The sequence below is a fragment of the Prionailurus bengalensis genome, chromosome D1 (genome assembly GCF_016509475.1).
Source record: "Prionailurus bengalensis isolate Pbe53 chromosome D1, Fcat_Pben_1.1_paternal_pri, whole genome shotgun sequence".
Taxonomy (NCBI): domain Eukaryota; kingdom Metazoa; phylum Chordata; class Mammalia; order Carnivora; family Felidae; genus Prionailurus; species Prionailurus bengalensis.
The window spans coordinates 111,826,731-111,853,939 of NC_057346.1; the positions used below are offsets into that span (position 1 = coordinate 111,826,731).

General features: G+C 63.5%; 1 long non-coding RNA gene across 1 annotated transcript; it reads left to right on the top strand.

The window, feature by feature from the left end:
• Positions 1-1,288: 1,288 nt before the first annotated feature.
• Positions 1,289-14,622, top strand: LOC122484093. The gene is made up of 2 exons (XR_006297537.1): positions 1,289-1,820; positions 14,330-14,622. It is a non-coding gene; the product is annotated as an uncharacterized LOC122484093 (long non-coding RNA).
• Positions 14,623-27,209: the final 12,587 nt, after the last annotated feature.

Genomic DNA, 27,209 nt, shown 5'->3' on the forward strand with positions numbered 1-27,209 from the left:
TTACTGAGCACCCATTGTTGCCGTCGGGGAGCTGTAAATAATACTTTGGTGGGGGGCTGTTACGGAGAGGACCTCTTTCTGACTGGTCCCCTCTGGAAAAGGTGCTGGCTTCTCGCGCTGCAGCCGCCGCCCTGGTCTCTCCGGGCTGGTGGAGTCCAGGCAGGACGTGGTCCTCCCGGCCGCCACGACCCCTTTCCTGTCGCCTGGGCCCTAGGTCTGTGTGCAGACTGCCCAACTGCATATAGGGAATCTGGCTGGGCCCCGATGGGCGCACTGGGCAAGGACAGCTACCGGGGCCCCTGGACACAAAGGGGGCAGAGATGGGGTGCTGCCCCCACGGGGGTCCGGCCACCCTCCCCCAGCAACGTGATCCTACTCTCCCCTCGCTGTTCCCTGGCTTGTGGGGCACTGGGTATTCCCATTCCTTCCTCCGTCCCCAGGCCCTGGTGGTGCTTGTGTGTGGCTAGTGCTCCATACCTAGTCCTGCCATTGAATGCCGAGGAGCACGTGGCTCACGTCAGATGCTAACACCCACTCTGTCAATGTGCTCTGCAGGCTGCCAGGCACCGATGTAAAGTGGGGTAAAAACAGAAACGGCTGGGGCCGGGAGCAGGAGGAAGAGGTTGCCCATACACCCGGGGACCCACTATGGTTGCAGGCCAGCTGGGAGCTCCCTGGCAGCCCTAGGGAAAAAGGGACCAGGTTTCTGCCAGGGGAGGCAGCGGGCTGCTTGTTGGTGGGAGACCTGGTGGGGGTGGAGGTGTGCTGGGCGGGGCCGGGACACGCCCCCTGGATGAGAGCTGTGTGTGACCCACAGCCCTGGCTTTGTCATCTCGTTTCCGGGTCTCGTGAGGGCCCACGAGGTGAAGGATGCAAAAGCGCCGTCTCGTCCTTGAAGCAGCAAGCACGTAAATGGTCTTTGAAGAGTCCAAAGGGGCAGCGATAATTAGGAGTCACCATTTGAGTGGCGCTCTTCTGAGCACTGTCCGAAGCAGGGTGTTGGCTTGTTGAATCCTGTGGAGTCACGGGCTGGGGCGCCGCTGACAGATGGGGAAACTGAGGTGCAGAGGGGGCAGGAAGCCTGTTCAAGGCCACCTGACTGCTAACGGTGCAGCCTCTTCCCTGCGTCAGCACGAGGACGTGAGTGCCGCGGGCCAGGGATAGGTGTCTGTAGAGACAGCGCTGTGACATCACGTGTGACCCGCACACAGGAGGGTCCCGACAGCCCCCAAGGGAAGTGGGAGGTGACGGCTTGAAGAGGCATGCTTCGGGGGTGGGGGGGGGGGCAGGCTGGGCTCCTTGCGACTTTCTCCCCTCTTAGCCACCATCCAAAGAGGCTCAGGGCACACGGAGTCCACAGCCTGCGTCTGGGCCCCAACCTGCCACACGCCGTGACCTTGACGTGCAGTTAGACCTCCTAACCCCCGTCTCCCTCGGTTGGGAAGGGAGGTGGGTGGGTGGGTGAAGTAATGACACCCAAGGAAGCTGATGTGCTGACCCCCGGCCCTTTGTCGAACTGCAGACCTGTGGTTCAATCTTGGAGCTCTTTGTAGGTGGGGAAACTGAGGCACAAGAAGATTTTTTTTTTTTTTTTCTTTTTCTCTTTTAGGAGCCCGTGCTGACGGGTGGCATGGCGGAGGGTGAGCCCAGCTCTGTCACGAAGGCCGGTGCCCTCGGCCTGCCCTGTGGGTCTTAGCGCCAGGCCTGGAGGCACCCTTGGTTTCTATATGACAAGCGTTCACGTGCAGCTTGCTCAGCGCACAGGCGCGTGGGCTCTGGGCCCCCCCGCTCTCACGGGTGCCCCGTTTCAAACCATGAAGGTAAGATCTGCTCTGTCAGCCTGGAAGTCCTCGCCAGCCACGTGCAGGGAAGGACGGAGGGCATGCGAGGGGCAACCCCGGAGGCCTTCTGGTGGAGGTGGCGGATGGCCCAGGGCTCACTCGTGCGCAGAGCGGAGTGGGGTGCGGGGGGGGGGTGGTCACCGCAAAGGAGCCGCGGCTGGGGCTGTCCGTACGATGCCCTGTGGGGCCCTGGCCACAACTCGGGGTTGAATCTTGCCCCCCGTCTTACCCCCTGAGGCCGGCCCCACAGCAGGGCCCCGGGGAGAGGAGATTCGGGGCCCAGGCACGGTTTCCCCGGAGGATTAAGGTACGTGTGGTTGGAGCCGACGCTGGGGTTCTCGGCCTTTCCTCCGCTGGCTCCCTCCCCCGGGCCCGGCACCTCCAGTGACAGGTGCCAGGCCTGTCCTCAGGTGTGACACGTGCTGGACAGCTTGTCCCCCCAGGGGCCCCTCCGGATAGGTCCTTTGCGGCGTCTCTTGCCCCGCACGTGACCCGCATCCGGCCCCACTGACCGGGGAGGCTGGGGTTGCTGCCCGGCTGTCCTGGCATCCTCGGGCCACCGTCTTCAGTCGTGGGGGCACACCGTCAGCCCCCCAGGTGACCCTGAGCCCCGCACGGCGCATAGTGTTGGCAGCTGGGGGGGCACAGCACAGCGGTGAGTGTCCGCCTCCTCCCCCTCTCGGTGCTCCTTTCCCTGTGAGCGAGGGGGCTCCAGGGCGGGGTGGGGGGGCTGGTTTTCACCCATTTCCTTCGTCACTTCCGTTCGTGTCGAAAGGGTTCCCCCTTGGGTCGTCACACCCCTTGTGTTCGGGCGGAAGCTCACTTACAGCTTCCCGCCGCGGACCGTTTGCGGCGAAACAAACCCGGAAACCTCGAACCTGTGGGTCCTTCCGCTCGATGGCGTGGACGCGGGTGGCTCGTCTCTCTGATGGTGTTGGATGTCGCAGACTGTGCTGCCCAGAGCTTTTACGCTGAGAAAGAGGAGAGGGTTCGGGGAAGGACGGGACCCCCTGGCGGAAGGTGGATCGCGGAAAAAGTAGGCGTGACCAGCTTTCAAATACATTGGAAGGTTCTTGATTGGGCAGAGGGTTGGCGACTGTGGCCCTTGGCTGTCTGCTGAATCCGTGGACCCTTCTTAGAAGAATGTCTTTAAGGGGCGCCCGGGTGGCTCAGTCGGTTGAGCGTCCGACTTCGGCTCAGGTCACGATCTCGCGGTCCGTGGGTTCGAGCCCCGCGTCGGGCTCTGGGCTGACGGCTCAGAGCCTGGAGCCTGCTTCGGATTCTGCGTCTCCCTCTCTATCTGCCCCTCCCCCACTCATGCTCTGTCTCTCACTGTCTCAAAGATAAATATGAACATAAAAAAAAGTATTTTAAAAGAAAACTGTCCTTAAGCCATAACCTGAAATGCAGAATAGTTCTATTGAAAAACTGCCAACAAAATACTAACAAATAAATGTGGGACAGGAGATTCACCACCTGCCCCACGTTCAAAGCACCATTGGAGATGAAGCATCCTGATAGGAAGTTACGTGCCCGGGAAGGGCCAGAGGCCTCACCGATGCCCTGGTCTGTGGCCTGGCTCGTGCGTGCTTTGGTTTTCTCACCCGAGTCCCCAGCACCCCAGCACCCCCTGCCCCCCACGCGTGGAGGTCCCTTGCCGATTTCCTGGCGGGCTCTCCCCTCCCTTCACCGAGTTAGGGTAAAGTGGCTCACTTCTGGTTTCTGCCAAGGCTGGGGACGCCGACTCACCCCCAGGAGGCTTCCCTGGTGCCCCTGCTGGCCCCCATACCCCCCTTCTCTATTTGCTTTAGCGCTGAGTCACAGGCGGGCGGGCCTATGAGCACCCAACATCCCGGAGGGTCTCAGGCCTCCTCAACCCCAATAAATGAAATCAATCCCCATGGATGTGATGCCCCATCCAGTGCAAACTGAGCCCATAGTACATATGGATGTGGGAGTCAAGAAGGGACATTTTCTGGTATCGTTTTGGTGGCTCTCGGACGTGAGCCTGCATCAGAGCCCCTGGAGGGCTTGGGGAACCCAGGTGGCTGGGCCCCGCTAGAGGTTCAGAAACAGCAGGCCTGGGGGGCCAGCCTGGGAATGTGCATTTGTAGCCCGTCCTCAGGTGAGGCTCACACGGCTGGCTAGGTGACAGTCACCGAGGGTGCCCCTCCCCTCGTGCCGCTGTGGGGGATCGATGGGAGCCCCCAAAGTCCAGGCCCTAACCCCCGTACCTTGAACGTGAGCGTACGTGGAAATAGGTTCGGCAGGTGCAATTATGTCAAGGATCTTGGGACGAGATCGTTCTGTCCTTAGAGTGGGCTCTAAATAGAATGACAGGTGTCCCTGAAGAAGAAGAGAGGACACAGGTGCGGGAGGGGCCACGTGACCACGGAGGCAGCGGTTGGAGGGGAGTGGCCATGAGTCCAGGGACCCTGGAGGCTCCAGATGCTGGGGCAGGAAGGGCCCTGCCCCAGAGCCTGCAGGGAGCGCCCCGCCCACACCTTGACTTCGGGCCGGAAGTGGGAGGGAATCCATTTGCTGTTCGGAGCTGCCTGTTTGTGGTCATTGGTCACAGCGGCCCCAGGGCACTCACACAGCCCCTGACAAGTGGTGGTTAGTGGTGGTTCTTGATTTTGCGGAGCCCAACTGGGCCTCAGATGCCAAGCTCCAGGCCCGTCCAGTGGGACCGGTGCTCCAGGGAGAAAGCAGTGTGGACGGGGCCGTGCTCCTGTTTCCTGCTCTTCTCCATCAGGTGACCCCGAGCAGCTTCGGGAACACACCCAGGCACCTGCTGCCTGGGTCCGGGGCTGTCGGAGAGGGCATCCGTCTTGGGCTTGTTGCTGGGGATGCCAACCGGGGGGTGGGGGGTGGTTTGTGCTGGGGATGCCATCCGGGTGGTGACTTTCCTTGGGGCAGTGGCACGATCCTAACAGCCTGCTCTGGGCCCAGAGGGCGGGGGTCCATGGGGAGGCAGGTGGCTGCAAGGTGGGGAGTGGTCCAGCCCCCTTGGGGCCACCGGCCATCCTGGTGTGACCCCGGGAGCCAAGGTGGCCTGGCGGGCTCCCAGGAGGCCACTGACTGACTGACTGACTGACTAACAGGTTTGCTAATTGATCGGAGCGATGGCAAGTGGGCTTGGAGGTCACATGGGCTTGGCCCCAGCTCTCCAGAACCCCACTCGGGGGGCGGCCCCTTCTCTCCTCTGGCCTCAGTGTCCCGGTGTGTGACACAGGACGGAAGCAACCTTGAGGGGTTGCAGGACTTAGAGGGGTTGGGGACAAGTGGAGGTGGCTCGTGCCGTGCCTGGCATCTCCCCACGACGTGCTGGTGCAGAGGGAGTAGCCGGCCCTACCGACAGGCTCCTGGGTGCCCCTGCGCGGCTCCCTGCACTTCCCAACGGGCTGGTCTCCCTCCCCACTGGGTGCCCGGCCCTGGTACTCTTCTTGTTTCCAGGCTGAGGTGGCGCCTTCTGAGGACGCCCCGAGCTGGCTCCGAGCAGCATCCACTCACACGCCCCTAGGGGAGCGGTGCACGGGGGCGGGGGACGGCACCTGACGGTGGGCTTCCTGGGGTCCCAGAGGGGCCACCTTGTCGGTCCACCGGACAACTGCCGGCCGGCCTCGGGGACAAGGGATGCGGGTTCTTCACGCTGCCCCTGCTAGCAGTGGGCTGGGGGCCCCAGAGCTGATTTGCATACAGGTGAGGACCCAAGACCGAAGGCCTGGGTGCCGGGAGGCAGGGCCAGGTGGGACGCACACACCTGGAGGGAGGCTGCCCTGCACGCACATGCAGTACCGGGGATAGCCAGCGGGGGGCAGCAGAGCTCCAGCAGCAGGTGTCCCCTTAGGCCCAGCCTGGACCTACCCTCCCTCCCAGCTCCTACACCAGGCCAGGCAGAGGGCGGGGTGGGGGTGGGCAGTCACCCCCGTGGAACTTCCGTCCCTCCCTTCTCTGCAAAGGTGTCTCCTCCTCCCACAGACCCCAAGGCCTGTGCAGGGAACTTCCTCGGGTCGCCTCCGGCAGGGCTCCGTCATCGCCGTGGTAACCGGCCGAAAGGGTACGTGAGACCTGTGTGCCTGCGGTGCCCTGGGGCTGCTGAGTTCGCACGGGCTTTTGCTGACCTGTAGGTTCTGGGACGGAGGACAGCCTGGCCTGGTGGGCAGGCGGTGCGGCGGCGCTAACGCGGGGGGCCAAGTCCCCACGGAGCCAGCCAGCAGAGCGCCTCGGGGCAGAGCCGTGGCTTGGCCCTGTCTGGCTGGGGGGACCCTTCCGGGTGGGTCTGGAGTGGTCTCCGTCCCGGCCCCGCCTGCTGGCCGCCACGAAGGCAGCTTGGGGTCCCTTCTTCCCAGGACGGGGGACATTTCCGTCTCCTTGGGCACAAGATGTGTCCACATCTGACACCTACAGTGAGGACCTGGGTGCTGGGCTGGCTGGCGTGGCCCGGGAGACCTTGCACTTCTATGGATGCTGTGTTCACATGGCCCTATTTCCCCGGAAGCCTGACTCTTAGTGGGCTACCCCCGCCAGCCCACATCTCCTCAGCGTGACCCCTCCCCACAGCTCCTCGAACGTGTGCCCCGGGACCTTTACACGTGCCATGGCCCCCACGCTAGGTAGGTCAGACCCTGCCCCGCCCTCACCCACTGCCTTGACTTTCTCCTTGTCCGGTCCCTGTCTGATCGTCTGATAAACTTCGGGAGGGCAAGGACTTTATTGGATTCACTGCTGAGTTCCAGGGGTTCAGAGTACTGCCTGGCACATAGTGGGTGCTCCATAAATCCCTGTTGGTTAAGTAAACAGGCGAATGAGTGGGTGCCCGACCCTGTGCCCCGCCCCCGAGGCCTCGTTCTATCTCTGGGCAGCCAGTGGGTGGGGGTGAGAGGGCAGAGTCCCCCCACCCCCGTACCTCCCTTTCCCGGGTCCCCTACTGTGGGGTGTGTGGCCACCTGACCCAGGGAGGGCCGCTAGTCATCCGCCAGGGCCGTGCATCCTGCACTCAGATGCGGGGTCCGCGAAGTCTCTTGCCGAAGGGGCTTGTTGTCCGGGGACCTGGGGCTCAAACACCATCACGCCTGGTTAGCAGAGGGACGGGGCCTGAGATGTGAGTCCGGCTGCTCTGGTCCCGAGGTGTCGGACCACAGGTGGTCCAGGAGACCCTGGGGGGGCGGTCTGACCGTAGTCTGGCTGGCTCGGCTGCTGTCCCTGTCCTCTGCAGGCCATCCAGATCCCACCTTTTCTCTCTCTGAGGCCAGGTGCTGCAGGGGCACCCACGAGGAGGGGGGTAGAAGGGCCTAAAACCACGTCCTTGGAAACAATGACCCAATAAACCTCCGGGCGCGGGGCCACCATCAGAGCAGACCTCGAGGGACCCCTGCTCCTGTCCTCTCTGTGTGGCAGTGAGCCATGCACATTCATCATTCTCTTTTCTGTCTCACGGGGGGCGACTGAGGTTCAGAACATTCTGGAATACACCCCCGCCCCCCAGCATTCACCCCTGCCCCACCCTCTAGGCCTCGTGCACGTCTGTGCTCGCTGCTTCCAGAAACCAAAGCGCTGGCCCCTCCGATGGACAAAAGGGATGGTATTTCTTTCAGGGACAGTCCGGGGTTGAGAGTCACCTGATGGAGGACGGGGAGGCTGCTTTTAGCTCAGAGCTGGGGGCATCGGATCACCAGCGGAGGTGTCTGAAGGTGGCACATGGTGACGGGCCCCACGCGGGCTGGCCACAGGCAGGAGACAGGCCCGACACAGGGAAGAATCATCCGCTCTCGGGCTTGAGGAAGGCCTCGCACGCCCCGGCCAACGGCCTGGCAAACGGTCTCGTTCTGATCTGATGCCGTTGGCATTTTTTTAGAGATGCAAAGAATGTGTTTGGGGGCACTCGGGACCCAAAGGTCTTGCTTTCCACCGGCCGCATAGTTTGGCTACATTTCCGAAGGGCAGTGGCTCTGGCCACGCGGCGGTGAAGGTACAGGGGACAGGATCTCTGCTCCGGCCCCGCGGTGGTGGACGGCGGCCAGGGGACGGGGACTCCAGGCCGGACACTGGCAGGCAAACGGGGCTGGGGGGTGGGGAGGAGAGAGGGGCCCCTCCTGGCGGGAACGCCACGCTCGGCCGGCTGCGAGCAGGGAGCCCGCCCCAGAGCGGCCGTTCTCCAAGGCTCTGGGGTCTGTGCCCTTGCCGGAGAGTTCTGGCACCTGTTCTCTTTTTGCTCCCAGAACAAAATTCAGCCCCATCCCCGGGGGGGCTGAAACAATTTCCTGGGGGGGCTGAAACAAGGGGCCGCAAGCGAGGTGAGTTTAAACGGCAGAAATTAGTTCTCTCCCAGTTTGAGGGACGGAGCGAAGTCCAACCAAGATCAAGGGGTCAGCAGGGCCTCCGGAGGCTCCAGAGGAGGGTCCTTCCTGCTTTTCTGGCTTTCGGGGCCGCCCCCCCAGTCGTCCCTGGTCTTGGGGCCCCATGGGCCCCATCTCCGTGGTCACGTGGGCTCCTCCCCAGTCATTCGATTTAGGGCCCGCCCTACTCCAGTGCAAAGACCCTGTTTCCACACGAGCTCACACCCTGAGGTTCCAGGGGGACATGAACTTCGGGGGACACAATCCAGCCCAGCAGAGGGGTTTTCTCTCCTACAAGCACTGGCCAACGGCGGCTCTTCTCTCGGCTTCTCCGGTGGGCGCCTGAACACAGCCGTGTCTCCGGGGGCCCCGTCGCTAGACATTAGGGGGACGTGACCGCGGCAGGGGGGGACTCAGGTGTCCCATTCGGGTTCCAGTCCTGGTCTTGCCGGTTGGTGGTCGTTTGGCCTCAGGCGAGTTAGCAAAGTCACGTGGGCCTTGGCATGTGCGTCTGTAAGATGGGTCTGTTGTTCTCCGGCACCCCACCGGTGTAAGTTGCCGATTCTCTGACGCGGATGGAGGGGCCAGCAAGAGACCATCCTAGGGAGACCCGGAGCTGAGTCTTTGGGAACGGCCGAGGGTCCCCGTGCTGCCCGCCGGCCGCACAAACTCTTCCCACCTCGGCTGCCTGATCCGCAGAACAGGGTGGTCCCCACCCGGCCAGCTTGCAGTGAGGGCGGGTGGGAGGCCGGCCGGAAGGCGAGTGCGGGGCCGGCCGTCAGCGCAGCTCAGCCCCGCGGGGCGTGTGGCTCTGGTGGTCAAGGGAAGTCTCGCGGATTTTGCACGCGCCCCATCCCCCACCCCCGGCTTCGGTCCCAACTCACATCTTCTTGGCTTTGATAACGGCAGTTGCCATCGAGGGCAACCGTAACGGGTATGGTCATCAGCCGCATCTGGAGATGTCCTGCCACGGCTGTCGCGGTCGGCGGCGGGTGAGTCAGGACTGGGACACGCAGGGCTTCACGGCAAAAGCAACGTCCCGCGTCTTCGTCTCAGATGCCGGGGCCGCGGGGCGTCCACGTCCACGCCCACGGAGCCTCCACCAGCTCCTCCCGCCGTAAGCGGACCGACGGTCTGCCTCCACTGCCCAGCGAGAAGCGTGCGTTTGTTTAGAAGGTGCTCCTTTTCCAGAAAGCGGGTTCCGTGGAGGGGCGCTGACTTCTCGGCTGTGGACCCGCGTGGACCCTGTTTCCTTCCAGGTGCCGACATCGTGTCAGCTGGCAGGGCCTGTCCTCCCTCTGGCGTCTCGTATCCCTGCTCTGGGCCTGTCTGTCAAACAGCTAATGATCCCTGAACAAACCTGGGTGTCCGGGGGGAGCTCCCCGCCGTGGACCTGTTGCGATGTGGGGATCAGCAGGGCACGCCTGCGGTCAGCCCCCCGCGGCCACGCCGTCGTCTGGGAGAGGCGGCCCCGGCCTCGCCCAGCCGTCGGTGACCCCGCGGCGAGCTCGCCTGCCGCCGAGAGCCAAGCATAACCAGGAGAGGGACTTTTGATCTCGGGACGGCTGGCACTTTGGCCAAGAGCCCCCAGACGTCTCCGCCTGGCTGAAGCCCAAGCCAGCTTCGCGAAGGGCAGCGCCTTCCAGAGGGGCTTCTGGGAAACACCTTTGACAAATGGCTTCATGCCGCGGCCAGGAGGGCCGTGGACCCAGCCACAGGGCTCCTCCTTGGCTCCCAGCCTGGGTCCCAGGACGCGGGGCCATATGGCAGGTTCAGAAAGCGAGCCAGGCCCCGACATTCCTGCAGGGCGGCCCCGAGGCCCCCCACCGCCCCAGCCCACTCCCCAGCTCTGCCAGCCCCAAGTCCTCATGAGTTTCCAGTGCACTGGAGGCGGGAGGGGCCCGGGTTCCCTCCCCCCTCCCCCCCCCCCCCCCCCCCCCCCCCCCCCCCCCCCCCCCCCCCCCCCGCCAGCCAACTTGGAAGCGTGTGCCAGCCACAAAGCCGCTCAGAGTGCCGCAGGGTCCTCCCCGGCCGCCACCGCGGTGTAGCCATCCCCCCGCCGGCCGCTCGCATGGCCCTTGGAGTCTGGGACGTGGCCGGGGCTTGACGTGACTCTCGCCCCGCTCAGCCAGGCTGATGGTCTCTACTAAGGCCGTCGCGAACATTTCCTCGTAAGCTCGTTTTAAGGAAATGTTTGCGCACAGAGCACGTTCCCACAGCTGTGGGACAATGTGCCGTCCCTTGCCAAGGACCGCTTCTGCCAGCCTCGTCTTTCCTGTAGCTGGAGGTGGGCCTGGAGGCCCGCCAGGCCCACGCTGCCAAGCCGCCTCCGTTGATCATTGTCAGGATGCGTTTGATTAATATCTGACATAGAAGGAGGCCTTGGTGCTGGCGGTCAGATGCCTCGCTCTGCGTGCAGGGTCTGGGGAGCTGCGGCTGGCGGCGGGGCGGGCGCCCGGGCCCGGGGGTGAGCGGCATGGGCGACCGAGCTGGGCTTGGCCGCGGCCGTGTGAACTGGCCGTGCCCGGCTCTTTGAAGCACCTCCAGTCTCCCCGGCTAGGGACGCCCGGCGCGGGCCTTTGCATTTCCAGTTTATCCAGATCCGCGGAGCAAAACCAACTGTCCATCTCCCCCGAGGCCTGCTGGCCCTGCCTCCCGGGCCCGTCCGCCTAGGGAGGCGTTTGTGGGAAGGCGCCTCTGGGTGATTCTCTGAGCCTGCGGTGGGGACCGGCCTCCTCCTCTCTGTCTTCCCGCTGGGGGCCACTTGGAGGCCGCCTCTCTCTTGGGCCAGCCCTCTGCTGAGCTGGCAGGGTGCGGGCAGGAGCAGTGTCTGGTGACACAGGGACCTGGCCGTAGACAGGCGGGGACAGCGAATGGCAGCTCTGGGGGTTTCAGGGATCACAGCCTCTGGGCGGAAGAAAGGGTTCCGGAGCGTGGATGTTGCAAAGGGTGTGTCCAGGAGGAGAGGAAGAAGGGGGCCCTGGTGTGTGTGTGTGTGTATGTGTGTGTGTGTGTGTGTGTGGCTGGGGTGGTGACGTGCAGAGGCGGTAATGGGCTGAGGCACCTGCTGCCCAGTGAGCGGATGACCAGACGGGTAGGCCCCTCGGTGTGTTTGGAGAGCTTTTCCCAGGAAGGGCCCGTGGAGACCTTCACGCTGGACCCTCTTGTCTTGGGGAAGCCATCGAGGCAAGGAGCACCCTGGGCTCGTTTGGGGGGCACCTCGGATCCCTCACAGAGCGTACCTCGGGGCCCGGGGGATTCACGCTGATGTGTTTGCTGAGCACCGGGGGTCTGCCCAGCGCTCCGCTGGCCCGGGGACGTAGGCCACTCAGCCTCCTCCGGGTCAGCCCACGGCTGTGAGGGCACCTGCGGCCCCCACTTCTCGGCACGGTGGGGCGGTCACACCCGCTCACGCCCAGCTTCCCCATCTGGTCACACCCAGACAGCACCCCATCAGGATGTTTGTTGTGGCTCCGGAAAGATCTGTCCAAGTCCCAACCCCCAGCATCTGTGAGTGTGACCTTATTTAGGAAAGAGGGTCTTTGCAGATGTAATCGAGTTAAGGGATCACGAGATGTGACCATCTTTGATTACCCACGTGGGCCCTAAATCCAAGGGCAAGTGTCCTTAGGAGAAGAGAGAACATACAGAGAGGCCACGTGGCCACAGAGGCAGAGGCTGGAGGGACATAGCCAGAAGCCCAGGGACGCTGGAGCCCCAGGAGCTGGGAGAGCAGGAGGGAGCCTCCCCCAGTGCCTGCAGAGGGAGCGCGGCCCTGCCGGCACCTTGACTTCTGGCTTCGGGCCCCCAGAGGGGGAGAGGACGCATTTCTGTGTGCTCATCTGTTACCGCTGCCCCAGGACCCTTGCACACATTCTTTCTGCCTGAGGTGCTGCCTACCCTCACACATCTTTCAGGCGGCAACTTCTTTTTGCTTCCTGAGAGAGGAGGTCCCCGACGCCCATCGGAGCGCCTGCTCCTGCCCCTGTAGGAACCCCGCTACAACGCACGACCTTGCACTCACTGATCCCGTACTGATTCATGCACAGTCACTTATCGATGATGATGATTACCGTTGATTATTATTATTGATAGGTGAATGAATGCCTCCCCATCCCTCCATCCACTCAGTCGCCACTAATTGGGCGCCCACTGGGGACCAAGAACAAGAGAACAGAGCTTGAGCGGGAGAAGCGTCACTGCTGTGCCGAATGGCGGTGGTGCTGGCAGTGGGGGTTCAGGTTGGGGCAGGGAAGCTGCCGTTTGTAGTGGGTCAGGGAAAGCCTCTTGGATGAAGGGCCATTTCTGCAGAGACCTGTAGGAAGGAAGGGATGGGGAAGCCATGTGGGGATCTGGGAGAAAAGCCTTGCGGGCAGAGTGAGCGGCATGTGCAAAGGTCCTGAGGCGAGCCCGCCCTGGGTGCTCAGGCTTGCTCGGGAGGCCGCATCAGGGCGCTCAGGGGAGGGGGGTATGTGGCCAGGCGCTGGGGGCCTTGTAGACCGGCGTAAGGACTTAGCTCGTGTGTGAGGGAGTTGGGCCCCTGCAGGCCTGAGCAGAGGAGGGATGAGAGGAGATGCCCGTGGTCAAGCCTTGCCCCGATGGCTGTGGCACCCGTCGCCTTTGAGCCGGACGGCCTGGAAACGAGCATTCACGGGAACCACTCCTGGCCTGGGGCTCCAGGATGTTTCAGAGTTTGCAGGGATTTCGGGGAGACACCAGAGCAACCCCCCCCCCCCTTTGATGAGGCGCCATAAAATACGGAAAACAAAGCCTGGAGGGGTGGTCCTTCTCATCCACTCAGAGGCGGGATAAGGCTGAGCCACCCGCCGAGAGCGGAGATGCGGTCATGCGGACGGAGGGGGCTCTGTTCACAGGGCTCTGCCGTTGGAAAGGAACCTGGCTTGGTTTCCCCCGAGAACGGCCGCTCCTTCAGAGGCGCCGAGTGATCGGTCAGTTAACGTGCCTGTTGAGTGCGCACCAGGTGCCGCACGCTTTATCAGACCCAATCCTTACCGTTTGGGAGGAAAGTTCCAGCTCTGGGAAGCGGCCGAGCCTGGCGCTGGGCCTGCGTGTGTTCAAGGGCACAGCTACCATGTGTCTCTGTGCCCAACTCCGCCCCCCTCGGTGCACCTGTCCTGGCAGGAAAGGAAGATAGGCTGGGGCACCCCAGCCTCCGGGTGTTGGGGGAGATCAGGGTCCCTGGACAGGAGGCCTTGAGCTGGAGGTGGGGTTTGATGTGGGGGTACAGACATTCTAAGGGGGGAGCTATGGGAACAGTGCCCAGCAATGGAAATACGAGGCCAAGAGGGCGGCCTGCTCGGAACGTCTGCCTCCGGGGCCGGGAGAGGGAGACGTGGCCTCCTGGGGTCTGCTTGGCTCCAGAAAATGCAAACTACCCCACCACGACAATTGTCTTTTTGGAGGATAACTTGTGTTATTCATCCATTCATCCACCCAACAGCCTTCCGCCCATCCATCCATCTATCCATCGTCCGTCCACCCATCCATCCATCCATCCATCCATCCATCCATTCACCCTTCCTTCCATCCAGCCAACATCCATCTACCCATCCTTCCTTCTGTCCATCCATCCAAACGTCCGTCTCCTTCTCTCCCTCCATCTCTCCCCCCCATCCCCTGTATTCTATGGCAAGCCTTCTTCCAGACTGGGGATATAGGATAGACCTGAATGATGGCCACGGACCCTGGACAAAGTATTATACAGCTAATCCCACTAGAATTGTCAGGAGCACCAGGGACGGAAATGTAGTGCCCGCTGTGTGTATAGCTGGGGCCTCGCTTCATCTGATGGTCAGGGTGGGCTGCTCTAAGCTGAGATGAGTTGGGGTAACCTGCTCGAGGGAGTGGGGAAGAGCCACGCCGGCAGGGGGAACAGAATGTGCGAAAGCCTCTGAAGCAAGAAGGTCTTGCTGAAGCGGGAGGAGCGTCTAGAGAACCAGTGTGTTTGGGGGGCGGTGGGACGCCGCGAGGAGGCTGGCCAGGAGGCGGGGGGCCTCGGTCCTGGATCGGCGGTGGGGGGGCCCAGGTCCTGGACGGCGCTGACGCGATCCAAGGCGGACGATCGCTCTGGGGGGCGCGGGCTCAATGTGGGACCCCCGCCTTCTTCTGCACTCTCTGCTTTCTCAAAAGGTTGCTCGGGAAGGGGACGTCAAGGTCAAGATGGGCACTTGGAGGCTTTGGATGCCGAAGCAGTTTTACTTGGACCGAGTCAGCTGAAGGAGCACGTGGGCCTAAAATCAGGCAAGTGTGTGTGTGCTGAGAGCGAGTTCGCACGCTCACCACTCCTGTGGGCAGGATTTGCGTTGCCTTCCTCTGTCTGTTAATGGTACAATCTGTTCAGACCTTTGGAACATTCCTCAGCTTTCGTTTAATGTAGGAAGAATCATTTTGGGAATTAGCATATAAATTGTCAGAAGTCAGCAGCTCTGGAGAAGGTGCTTTCCCTGGGCACCGACGGCGCGGGGGTGGGGGTGGGGGACCCCTCGAGGACAAACCCGCCGTCCCACCCCTGTTCTCCCGCAAGGGGGCACAGACACGCTCTGTTGAGAAAAACTCCAGGCTTTCTCCCAAGCTATGCGACTCGGGAAGGAACATGTGTCCCCTCAGCGAAGGCCACAAGGGGAGAGGGGTCTCGGCCGTGAGGCGGGGGGAGGTGTGACCGAGCACGTGGGAGTCGTTTCCAGATAGATGGCTTGCCGAGGGGAACTTTCCCCACAGGCCCGCCTCGCAGAGCAAGGTTATGGGGAGGGGAAACCCAGAGGCGCTCCCTCCCTGGCTGTCATGTCTAGTCTGGTCAGGGGCAGATATTTGACGCACTTTATAGCGCTATTAGTTCTAGGCCTTTTGGATAGTTGATCATTAACTGTTTGCTACGTGTGGCATTCCAAATTCTGGCCCAAGATAGCTCAGTCCAGCGGGCTGATTCCGCCTACCCATTGGGCCATGGCTGGAGGCGGGTGGGGCGCATTCCCCGAAGCCAGGGCTCGGGCCCCGGCACCAATCTCCCCTGCCCTTTTGGGGTCCCGCCGCCCCTCGAGCCCCCCCCCGCCCCGCCGTCCTCCTAAGGCGATGGCCATGCTCGCTCCGGGGCCTGGGCGCCCTCCCCTCCACGGCTTGGCCGCCAGGCCTGGCCGGGGATGCAGCCGGCGTGTGGACGTTCTCTCCTACAGAAGGTTCCTGACACGGTGCAGCCGTTGGTGGGGTTGAAAGTCTCCCCGACGGCTTCTTGAATACCAGAGTGGGGGCCATCGGTCCAGGTGGGAGTTGGGGGGGGGCCCACTTGTAATTAGGTGCTCATTTTTTGCATTCACCGAATTCTCTGCCAAGCTTCCAGAAACGTCTTTTTCTTGCAGAAGCCAAAGACAATTGCCAGGCATTAAAAAAATGTGCCCCCGAGACCACTCCCGGCTGGTTCCACCGACTCTCTGTCCTCAAGACAAGCACCCGTGGCTCAGCTCCCTGCCGGGCCTCCCCGCCCCCCACCTCTTCTCCTTCTGGGGCACCTTGGTCTCCAGGGGACACTTCCAGATGGCACGTCCGTCACTCACCAGGGGCTTGGAACTTCCTATGGCTCCTCAAGGGGAAGAGTCTCAACCTCCAGCCTCTGGTTCGATCCTAAAAGGTCCTACACAGCCCGTTCCTTCTCTCCCCACCCCTGTCACGAGGTGGCTCCAAGGACATCCCTGGGCATGGCATCGCCACCCTGCTCCGCGCCCGCGCCCCTGCTGCTCCCACCTGGCCGGGACACCCCCTCTTCGGGAAGCGGGTTCTGGCGACGCGTCTTCCCTGGGACCCGTCGTCCCCGCCGTCTGTGCGTCCCCAGGCGTCCCTCCTCTTCTGTGTGTTTGGGGGCCAGAGTCGGCTCTGAGCACCTTTGCTGAGGACGGACGGGTGGTCGCGGGCATGGCGGCGTGCGGACGCTCCTCGGGCTTACGGTGCCGGGAACACACGTGCCACTTCCCGGGGGAGATGGACCCAGAGGCGGCCGGCGCCGGGGGCCAAGCGTGCACGGGCAGAGGCGGGCAGGGGAGCAGCCAGGCCTTGGCTGTGTGACCTCGGGCAAGTCACCTAACCTCTCTGAACCCGGCTTTTTACTCGCGGAAACAGTAGCATGTCCAGAGGGACTGACAAGTCGCTGGCTTGTGCCCAGCTGGCGAGCGCTCAGGGAAATGTGGTGGCCGGGGGTCCTGGTGGAGGATGGGGCCCAGGATGGGAGTAAAGACAGACCCAGTCCCGGGGAGGGGGGCGCTGTTGTGGGAAGGTGCTGTCTTGTTTCCCCTGAGCCCTCACACAGGATGGGGGGGACCTGTGTCAGGCACTGGGTTCCTGTTCGCTGCCCCCTCTTGCTGGGTGACTAGGGGCCGGAGCCTGGCCCCTCGGGCCTCTGTCTTCACTTTTCCAGGAGGGAGCCGCGTCCGTGCTCTTGGGGCTCCCTGGGAGCTGCCGTCGGGGACACGGTGGGGCCTTCCAGGGTCTCGGGTCAGGCAGTCCCTCGGCCACTGTGTGACCGCAGCAAAACCTCCAGGTCCCCCGGAACGATGGCCCGATCACAGACACCCCCCTACCTGGGAACGTGGGCCCAACAGGAGTCGATGACACCAAACTTTGGGTCGGAGAGAAAGTGCCAGAAACAAAAAGGCTGTGTCGGGGGGGCCCGAAAGCGGGATTGCTCCACGCCGAATTAAGGAAGCTGTCCTTCCTTCGTGGGACCCCGGCTCTGGGCAGGGCGCACCTCCACGCGATGCCGGGGGGTGGCTGTGACCCGCTCCCTTCTGACGGGGCTGCGGGGCGGCCGGGCGCACGGCCGAGCTTTGGAGAAAACAGGAGCTCCTGGTGCCAGTTTATCAAGGGTTTGTCCCAGGCGACCCGAGCCGAGAGCCACCTTATCTAAGTGGAGGCTGCCACTCCCCCCGGGCCTGCCCGAAAGCCGCGGTGACACCCGCCATCTGGCGTCACCGTCAGCTGTCCCCCTGGAGAGTGGAAGAGAAGGAGGTGGTTTCCCCGTGTGCAGCCCCTGGCAGAGCCCTGGGGAACGTTCCCATTCTGTGGATGAGCAGTCTGAGGCCCGGGGGGAGGAGGACTTGCCCCAGGTCAACGGCCGGCTCCTAGGATTTCAAGTCCCACGGGTGGGATCTGAAGCCGGCGGGGGCCGACTCTCCAGCCTGCCCGTGACCCCGACCTGCACACCTTCCCGAGCGAGGGGATGCCTCCGAGGGCGCCTGTGGTTTCAGGGGGTGCTGGCGGGAGGGCTGAGGGGCCGCGGTCCCTGCCTCGGCCCCGGCCCCCCAGGATCCCTCACCGGCGGCCAGCGGCCGGGGTCCCGGGAGGAATTCTGCCGAGAGCGAGCTTTTTCCCCTTGAAGGAGTCAGAAGCACACACACACACATTCCTTCGAACCAGAGGTGTGCCAAGGGGGAGAGGGAGGGCAGGGCCCCTTGACCGGCCTGCCGCCAGCGGCCTGGGCACGTGACCCCGCAAGCTGCTCGGCACCAACTCGGGCCGGGCGTCTGCGGAGGGCGGCGGTGCCGGGGGCGGGCGGCGGCCTTTCACCAGCTTGGCACCTTGGACACGTGACGGCCGCCGCGCTCCGGGCAGGCTGGTGCAGCCGGCGGGGTGCCCGCGTCTGCTGACCCTTCCGGGCCCGGCCTCTGTGCCCACACCTGCCGTTTCTGGTCGAGGGAGCGGGGCGGGGGGTGGGGGTGGGGGAGGCGGCGGGAGGGGCGGGCACAGGGGCTTCGGCGCACTCAAGGCGCAGGGACCCGGATGCCTTTTTGTAACTCCCGCCGTGTACCGGGAGATGCGCTTCACCGTTTCCGCGGCCGGGTCCCCTCCCGTGGCCCTGCGGCTGCCCCACCGAGGAGCCGTGGCCACGGTCTAGCTCCACGTTAGGGAAAGGGCGGCGTGAGGCTCTGGGGACTGAGTTACCCCCAAGGTCACACGGTTCACTGGGCACCGTGGTCTGGAGTCCCGGCCCCGCCGACAGGGCCCCCACGGCGAGGGGGCCGCCGATGTGGGCACGTTGGTTCCTGTAGTAATAATAAAAGAAGTGAGCCAGGGCACGTGTGTGTCCGGGAGATGTGTCAGTGTCCTGGGGCCGCCGTAACAAAGGACCGCGAACGGGGTGGCTCAGGACAGCAGAAATCAGAGTTTCCCAGGCTGGAGACCAGAAGTCAGGGAGGACGTTCCAAGGTCAGTCGGGGCCACGCTGTCACCGCAGGCTCCGTGGGTAGGGTCCCTGCTCCCCGTCCCCAAGGCGAGCTGCTGTTGGGCTGGTAATGCCGCAGGGTGATCGAGCGTGGGCCCGTGTCTTTGGGGTCCCGCAGCCTCTCATTCCCCAGCGGTGTTGATCTGAGGCCAAGTGAGAGAATGTGGACACGTTTTGGAAACCGGAGAAAGAAACGTCCGTGACGCTCCGTCTCCCTCCTCAGCTGCGTGCCACGCGTCCTTCGAAGCCCCCAGAGCTCATCTGCTAGTTTCCTCTGTTTGCGTGCCCCTGTCGCGTGCGTGACCCTGAGACGCAAGGTGGGAAGGGTTTCCGCGGCCGGCCCTGAGCGGTGTGCGTCGGGCGGCCCCGGGAGCTGCTTGCCGCGTGCTGCCTGGGAGGTCGGGGCTCTAGGTGCTTGCTGGGCGTGCGGGGCCGGCCGGGCAGTGGCCCCGGGGCCATCGGGGACAGCTGTGGGCAGGACCTGGGTGGGCTCTGAGCCCCGAATGGACGGTGCCTTGCGGACAGACAGGGTACCTGTGGGCGAGCGGCCGCCCCACCGAACACTCAGAGGGAGGCGGGTGGCGGGGCCACGGCCCGGCCAGCTCAGAGCCTCCTTCCTAACCGTGGCCTCACGTCCTGGTGGCACAGGGACCGAATCCGTCAGCAACACGGTGGAGGTGGGCGGGTGGGGCCGTGCCTGTCTTCTGGGCCCTGGGGAGCGGGCCACTCTGCCAGCCGCAGGGGCTGCTACCCGGCCCGTCCTGATGTTCACTCTGTCCTTCCTGTTAGACACGGAAACCCTACGTGGGACTTTGTGGCCCAGTTAACAGCCTCCCGCAGCTGGAGAAGTGTATCGGCTAGTGTTTGCTGTGTAACAAAGCACCCCGGACTGTGTAGACTGTGTGGCTTAACCCAACAAGGATTTATTACTTCCTGTGGTTCTGTGAGCTGGCTGGGGGGCTTTTCTGATGTGAGCTCGCCTGGTTGGGGCTGGGTGATCCAGGATGGCCTATTTTAGGGTCATCGGCTAGGATGGCAGGAACGCTGGAGATGGCTGATGCTCCCCCCCCCCCCCCCCCAGGCTCTCACCTTCCAGAAGACAAGCCTGGGCTTGTTCATGTGCTGCCAGAGGGGTCCCAGCACCGGGAGCAAGCCTGAACGCATAAGCATGTCTCAAACCTCTGCTTGTATCCCTCTTCCTGTCTGGGGGTAGGTAGGACGAGGCAGGTCACAGGGCCAAGCCCAGATTCAGGGCTGGAGAGATAGACTTCACCCCTTCCCGGGACAGGTGACAAGGTCAAGTTGCCATGCATACAGCCGCATTCTACCGCTGAACGCGCGCCTCAGTTCCGGCCAAGCAGGTCTAAGCAGAGCGGGACTTCTGGGAAGTGTCCTTAAAGGGCTCCCCCTTTCCTCCCTTCCTCCATCCTGCTGCTTGGAATGTGGATGTGAGGGCTGGAGCTCCTGCAGCCATCGTAGGCTGAGGACGAGAGCCACACCCTCGGGGTGACGAATCGGCGAGTTGAAAGGAGGCTGGCATCTGGCCGACTCCTCGGAGCCTTGGACTCCCTGTCCGAGGGCTTGTCTCACAGGATACGAGAGTTACGCGTGGTCCCGTTTCATCGTAACTGATGCATTTGGCAGAGGCTCCTGTCTCCCAGAGCGTGAGGGTTTGAGCTGACAGTGCTGCCTGGGTGTCCCGGGGACGAGGTCGAAGCCAGGGAAGAGGGCGGCTCGAAGGGGGCCGGGCTCCTTGGGGCTGAGGGGGTGAGAAGGTGTGAGCAGAGCAGACTTTCTGCACTTCGCACGGGCTCGGACACGGGCTGGCCCTCGCGAGCACCCTCGGCCCCTTGGGGATGTGGCTCCGGCCCCGAGGCAGGACTGGGCGAGGGCAGCCTTGCTGGGAAGGCCCGGGGGTCTCCCCGGGGGCGGCGTGCGCGTGAGCGACCTGTTTGCTGGGTAACGAACGTGGAGCAAATGTGCTGTGCGCTCGGGACCTGGGTCTCACCTGTGGAGTGGGGACACGGGTGCCCCACCGTGCTGGGGCCGCTCCCCCGCGGTGACCCGTTCCTCAGCCGTGACTTGCGGGCCCTGCACGGGGCTGCGGCCAGGATTCCTCGCGTGGCTACATTAGCAGCTCCGAGGGGCGCTGGCCTCATGTGCCCTGTGGCGGCTCGGCCAGTGTAACGAACTCCCAAAGCCCCGGGGCTCACACAACGGGACGGGCTGTCCCCTCGTCCTGGAGGCCGGAGCCCGAGGTCCAGGCGTGGGCGGGGCCGGGGTGCCCCGAGGCCTCTCTCCCTGTGTGTGGACGGCCGTCCTCCCCCTGCGTCCTCACGGGGTCGTCCCTCCGTGCGTGTCTGTGTCCTGATCTCTTGTCATAAGAACCTGAGTCACTTGGGATCAGCCCCCCCCCCCCCATGGTGACCTCACTTTACCTGAATTTCCTTTTTAAAGACTGAGGCACTAAGGGGTTAGGACTTCATTCAACACAGGAATTTTTGGGGAGACACAATTCAGCCGGTGACATGTTCCCGGGAGGGCCGATGTCAGGCTGCGGAAAGAGACATGTTTGCTCTCAAAACACGGTCCGGAAGGTCCCTACCTGCTTGTGCGGGGACCGTAGGCACTGGGCGCGACCTCGAGCTGTCTCTGGGGACGTGGGACGTGCTCAGGGAAGCAGAGGGACACCGCCACCTGCTTGTCCCCCCTCGCTCGCTGCCCCACCAGCTAGTCTCCGAGTCCCTGCCTGCGCCGGACGAGCCCCGAGACCCCAGAAGTCAGAGCGCCGCACGGAGTGGGACCTGCCTGCTGGTGCAGGTGGGGTCGTAGGAGCCAAGACTCCGGGCTCCCGTCCTGGCCGGCTGCTCGCGGGCTCTGTGCGAATGACAGGTACTTCCCTCCCTTTGCCTCAGTTTCTTTGTCAAGTGAGTCACAGTGGGGCCTCCTGGGGTGGCAGTGGGGGGGAGGAGGTGACCTACACGGGCGGAGAACGTGGCCCGTCCTCAGGTGGCTGACGGTGAGTGGACTCTAGCCGGAGTCGTGGGGGTCGGCCCCTCTCAGAGTTAGGTTACGTTTATTATCTTGACCCCCGAAAGGACACTCTGGGGGCGCCTGGGTGGGTGGCCCAGCTGGTTGAGCATCTAACCCCTGTTTTTGACTCAGGTCACGATCCCGGGGTGGTGGGTTCAAGCCCCACGTTGGGACCTGTGCTGCTTGGGGTTCTCTCTCCCCACCCCCTCTCTCTCTGTCAAAAATAAATACATAAACATTAAAAAAAGCACACTCTTGGGCGTCTGGGTGGCTCGGTCGGTGAAGCGTCCGACTTGGGCTCAGGTCACGATCTCACGGTCCGTGAGTTCGAGCCCCGCGTCGGGCTCTGCGCTGACAGCTCGGAGCCTGGGGCCGGCTTCTGATTCTGGGTCTCCCCCTCTCTCCGCCCCTCCCCTGCTTGCGCTCTGTCTCTCAAAAATAAATAAACGCGAAACAGTTTTAAATAACACGAAAAAAGGACACTCTAGCTGGCAGGAGGGCCGCGTCATTCCCGCAGCTTCGCTGGAGGGGAGACCAAGGTCTGAACAGGTGGAGTTGGCCGGTCCGAGGCTGTGGGGACCTTCCCCTCTGCCCTGCCCTTCGCGGTTGTGCCCCGTGGGTCTGCCGAGGAACCGTCACCCCTGGGGCTTCTCCCCAGGGGCGTGGTGGCCTTCCTCCCTGACAGCGGCCTCATCTTCCTGGAAGGGAACAAGCAGAAAGGGTCCTCGGGCGAGTCGTGAGGCCCTGGGCTGTCTCTCCACGCGGCACTGGGCCGTGACCTCGGTCCCCGGAGCCCTCCCTGCCCTAGACACCTGCTGTCCCCTCCTCCTCCATCGGCAAACTCTCCCTGGTCCTCTCGCCCTCGCCGCTCTACGAACCTGCGCTTGGTCCCCGCCGTCTCCACTGGCCTGGGCCTCACGGTCGCATCTCCGTCCCCGTGGGGACGTTTAGGGACACTCTTGTCTCAGGCCCCCACGCCCTGGTCTTGCCAAGCCCTCTGTTCCCACAGCTTCTCTCTGTGTCCTCAGCTCCTCGTGTCTGCCCTCTGCCCTCTGCCCTTTGCTGTCCGTGACTTTTGTCCAGCAGGGGGCAAGGTCAGCTGAGAGAGGCATGGCCATGGCAGGAGCCAAGAAGCAGCTGGCGGGAAGTGAGCCCCCGCCCGTCCGTCTCGACCGCGTCCCCGCTCACACGGCAGCCGGACCAGCCCCTGGGCTGTCAAGGAAAAGAATGATTCCTCGTGGCGGGAGCGTTTGGAGTCAAGCGATTCTGTCTGGGCTTTGGTGGTGGGAGATCAGGGAAGGCTCCCGGGAGGCGGTGGCTTTGAGGCTTTGGGAAGTAAGTAGGAGTAGAGCTGGGTTTAGGGGACAGGCGGAAAGGTGATCCCGGGGCGCTCGGCGAGCCCCGCAGCGGGGAACGCGTCTCCAACGTGGCGGGCATCTGCCCCAGGTCACGCAGCCGGCGCGAGGCCGGGCAGGTCCTGGAACAGGTTTATCTGCCCCCACGTTCCGCGGCATGACACTCCCTCCGAGCAGCCGGCCCAGCCTCCTCCCGGGGGGCTAAAATGCTGTTTAATGTACAAAGTTCAGTTTACATACAAAGACGGCCATGCCCGGGCGGCGCTAGGGGGCGGAGGGAGAGCACTGTGCGAGGAGTGCCTTCCCCTCCTGGCGTGCGCTTCCTCCTCTGGGCACCGCTCAGACCGTGCCTGGCCGGGGTGTGGGCGACGATGCCAGCTGCTGTTTACCCCGGCTCTGCATGGAGGGTTTGACCTCACGTCCGCCCCCCATCCTCCAGCCCGGCTGAGGCCGCCTTCTCTCTGCTTCAGCTGACTCACGGCTCTGCTATGCGTCCTGTAAACCCTCCGAACCCTCACCCCGCAGCAGGGCTCTCTGCGCTGGCCGATGACAGGGCGGGGCCCCGTGCCCCGAGGAGGACGCGTTTGGGGCCCCCAAGAAACACCCATCATCCTCCACATGCCCCTCCGTGGTGATGGCGTGCGCCCGTTTCTGGGCCCTCAGAAATGCTGATGGCTGTGCCTCTGGGCCTCCCCTGGAAGTTCTCCTCCATTCTCATCCAGACCCACGGTGGGGTGGGGCACAGGGGGCCCCGGAGCCCCTGGATCCCGCCCCCCACCTGCTCCTGCTGGCTACCGACCGGGGCGAATCAAGCCGCTTCCCTGGTGGCCAGAGCCCCGCTGCTGCTGGCCTCTTCTGTGCGGTCCCAGTCCAGACGGCTGAGCTGGATGCTCTGGTTGAATCGGGGGGCGGGGGGCTGGCGGAGAGCAGAGTCGGCTCTTGAGGTCCCGTGCTGCCGGGGCCCCTGAATCACCTCCAGCGGGCAGTCGTCGAGGTCGCTCCCCACGCTGACCCGCTGCACCCCGCTGCAACACAAGGTCAAGGTTGGGCCTCCGCGGGGATTTGAACCCTGGCCGTCAGGACCCCGGATTCTGCAACCCTGCCACCGAAACGCGAGGTGGTTGGCACCCGTGCCCCCTGCCGGAAGCCGGCTCCGTGGGGTCAAGGACGCGGGTGTTTGTGCGAGTTCAGAGCCCGGCGCGTGGAAGGTGCTGGAGAAGCCTTTTGCCGACTGCGGGTGGGTGTTGTGGGGCCCCTGTTGCCCCTCGTCTCGCTCCTCCTTTCCTGTGCAAGAGCCGAGCTCCCGGATCCCTCGGAGCCGACGGCCCTCCCTTGCGCTTTCCGGCCCCTCCCCTCACTCCCCTGACCCTCTCACCTGTCACCCACTCTTGCCTTTGCCTTGTCCCCATCCCAAAGGACTCCAGGGGCCCCTTTGTTCCGCCATCGTGCTCCATGGAGAGTGGTCCGCGGAGACTCTCCTGGGTTTGGGGGAACTGAGGGGCGCGGATGGTGGCCTGAAAATCCTGGACGGAGGGTGGCTGCGTGGCCAGGGCCACGCAGGGAGAGGCCAGGACCACCAGCTTCCCTGCCTTCCGACGCAAAGCCTGTTGGATTGGAGGTCCTGAAGGCTTGCTGTGTGGCCCAGGGCAAGTAACTTAAACTCTCTGGGCTCTGAGAGGGGGTCGATGGGACCTATCTTGTCAGGGTGCTGGGGGCAGGCAGGAGAGTCAGCTAGCACTTTGCACGGAGCCCGGTGCTGGGTGGGGTTCCCCTGTTACTCGATGTCATTACAGGCGTCCCCAAAGGGTGCTGGGTGAGGTTCCTCTATTACTCGATGTCATTACTTCACAGGCGTCCCCAAGGGGAACAGACTAGCGAGTGTTGTAGGAAGACTCCAGAGGTCCAGCTGTGGGCCCCTTGCGGCTGCCTGCACCCTGTGGACCTGGGGGGAGGCCCTTGTTAATAGGATCCGTGGGTGAAATACATAATTTTGGTAGCCACGTTAAGAAAGTAAAAAGAAACAGGTAAAATGGATTTGAATCACATTTTATTTAACTCGATCTATCCAAAATATCATTTCAGCATACAATCAAATCAAAATTATTTTCCTAAATTTTATTTGGGGGGAGGAGAGAGAGAGAGAGAGAGGGAGGGAGAGAGAGAGAGAGAGGATCTTAAGCAGGCTCTAAGCTCAGCCCAGAGCCCGACGTGGGGCTCAATCCCATGACCCTGGGATCGGGACCTGAGTCGATATCAAGAGTTGGACACTCGGGGCGCCTGGGTGGCTCAGCCGGTTGGGCGTCCGACTTCGGCTCAGGTCACGATCTCTCGGTCCGGGAGTTCGAGCCCCGCGTCGGGCTCTGGGCGGATGGCTCAGAGCCTGGAGCCTGTTTCCGATTCTGTGTCTCCCTCTCTCTCTGCCCTTCCCCCGTTCATGCTCTGTCTCTCTCTGTCTCAAAAATAAATAAATGTTGGGGCGCCTGGGTGGCACAGTCGGTTGAGCGTCTGACTTCAGCCAGGTCACCATCTCGCGGTCCGTGAGTTCGAGCCCCGCGTCGGGCTCTGGGCTGATGGCTCAGAGCCTGGAGCCTGCTTCCGATTCTGTGTCTCCCTCTCTCTCTGCCCCTCCCCCGTTCATGCTCTGTCTCTCTCTGTCTCAAAAATAAATAAACGTTAAAAAAACCAAAAGAGTTGGACACTCAACCCACTGAGCCACCCAGGCGCCCCCATATCAAAATTATTAACAAGATATTTTCCATTCTTCTGCACGGACTTCGTTCTCCCAAGTCCGAGGTGTTATTTTTATACTGATGGCACATCTCCATTCAGATGCTAAATCAATAAACGTCCCGCCAAAGCCATAAAGTCACGGTCAACAGAAAACCGTTTTACGCGGCTTCGGTTTTTAAATTTACACTGACCAACGTGAAATCCATTAAAAGCCCCCACACCTCGGGGGTCTCACATGCCAGCGTTGAACGGCCGCGTGCGGCCAGGGGACGCGCCGGGTCTAGAAGCATCTGGACCTCCTCCTTTTGGCTGTCCAGTCCCCTCCTGTCTGGCCTGGGTGGCCCCACCTGTTGCAGGATGGAGGTTTGGAGGCATCTGAGGGGTGGTCTCCAGGCTTCGTGGGAGGCGGGCAGGGGGGAGGGTATGTCGCCCTTTGGAGCCCCGTCGCCCTGCTGGGGTGTGACGAGAAGGGCACGGGCCCGAGTGGGGTCTGTGTCCCGGAGCTGGCTGCGTCCCCCCTGGGGTCTCTCCAGGAAGTCGAAGTCTTCGATTTTGCCAGGGACCGCCTCTGGGAGGCTGGTGGCTTACATACAGACGGCACTTAATAGAAGCCTGGTGCGTGGGCAGGGCAAGGTGACGGTCTCACCAGACGGGCTTGCCTGGCACCGCCTTTTCTTTCTCCTGCCACAGGGGTCTGACTGACCTTCCTCCGGGACCTCCCCCGTCCCGGGCTTGCGCGTCCCCCCTGTGGGCGACGCGGGCCAGTCCCCGGGGCTTGCCTCTGTCTGGGCTCGCGTTGAACACTATCATCCTGATGGTGCCCCTGGGAAGCTGGTGCTGCACCGCTCCCATTTTGTGGGTGGGAAGACCGAGGCCCACCTTACAGAGTTGCAGAGGTGGGCTCTGACCCCAGCCAGGCTGGCTCCCACCCTCCTGGGGACGGCTGAGTACTCGTCTCCACTGACGGCCAGAACCCCGGGTCCCGTCCCGGCCCTGGCCTCGGTGTCCCCCCCGCCCGTACTTTGAGAGGATCGGACCCTCTAACGGTGACATTCCCTCCACTTCTGGGTCTCTGAATCCCTTCCTGTTTTCTGGTTTCGAAGTGATTTTACTTCGGTGACGGGGGCTGAGGGAGCGTGAGACGCGGGGGGCGGGGAGAGGCCCTCCCTGCACACGGCTCCCGGAGGCCAGGCCAGGCAGCCTGCCCAGCCGGATCCCGACGCCGGGAGAAGCCGTTCTGCCTCTTGGCACTCAGGCCTCGCAGCTGCCGGGGGCTGGCCGCGCGCGGTCCCCGGGCTGGCGCGGGTGGCCGGGCGGGTGGGTGACGGGGCCCCCCGGCATCCATCACTGCCAGCGGCTCCCGCGGGCCCTGCCAAGTCGTGGGGGAACTGGGCCCAGGTGCCAATGTGCTTGGTAACCGGACTGCTATTTGAAAAATTAAAGCCGTGTCAGGAAACTCTAACCTCCGCGTGCACGTCGGGATCCTGGAGCCGGGCCGGTGGCTGCCCGAGCGAAGCCGTTCGGGCAGGGCGGCCAGTGGAAGGCGCCCGGGGACGGAACAGACCACAGCAATCCACCCAGCACCCGGGAGGAGGCCGAAGGGACTAACCGAGAACGGAGAACGCGGGCCGGGCCTGACCCCTCCCTCAGCAGCGGCCGAGCCCACGCGGCCCGGGGCCCGGGGCCA